The sequence below is a fragment of the Sinocyclocheilus grahami genome, unplaced genomic scaffold, assembly GCF_001515645.1.
Source record: "Sinocyclocheilus grahami isolate Dianchi unplaced genomic scaffold, SAMN03320097.WGS_v1.1 scaffold2315.1, whole genome shotgun sequence".
In the NCBI taxonomy this organism is placed as follows: Eukaryota; Metazoa; Chordata; class Actinopteri; order Cypriniformes; family Cyprinidae; genus Sinocyclocheilus; species Sinocyclocheilus grahami.
Window position 1 is genome coordinate 1 of NW_015507494.1, and position 896 is coordinate 896.

Genomic DNA, 896 nt, shown 5'->3' on the forward strand with positions numbered 1-896 from the left:
TACCCAGTGGAAAACCTCCAAAAGTGAACCGTACCGAGCCGTACCGTGCCGTACCATGCAATGGAAAAGCACCATTAGTGAACTTAAATGGTCAATTTTTTACTAGTGTGAGGAACATTTCAATAGTCTAAAGTACCTTTCTCCAGTAGACTCTTGAAAATAAAGGTTCCAAAAGGGGATATTTGCTATGATGACGGAACCATTTTAAGTAAAAAAAAAAAAAAACTATAGTGAACAGTTCTAACAGTGGTTAAAGAACATTTGAGTAACCTGAAGAACCTTTTTCCAATAGACTCTTGAAAATATATGGTTTAAAACAGGGTCTTCACAGCAGTTCCATTGAAGAACTATTTTGGTTCTCCAAAGAATCTTTCAGTTCTTAAAAGACCCATTTTACTTGGCTTAAAGAGCCTTTAAAAAATGTAAAGAACTTTTTCCACTACATAAAAAAACGTTTGTACATTCGCTCTTAAAAATAAAGATTCAAAAAGGGGAGTTATACAACAATTACATAGACGAACCATTATTGGCTCTTCAAATACATTTTCAGTGATCAGTTCTTAAATTATCTAATTTTCTTAACTCTAAAGAACCTTAAAGTTTCTAAAGTCTCCATAGATGATAAATGTTCCTCATGGAACCATAGATGCCAATGAAGAACCTTTATTTTCAAGAATGGACTTTTTTTCACATGACAGACATATTGCAAATCACTCACAACACACTAGCATCGTGGCCTGGAGTTTATGATGTTCTTCAAAAAACGTAAAAGTCAAGTTCTTTCTCCTGCTTGTTGTCTTTAATATAGTGTTTTCCTTTTCTTTGTGCTTTTCTAAATGTAAATCTTGATGATTGTGGATCTACAAAGGCAAGTCCAGATCACACAGGCCATGTGA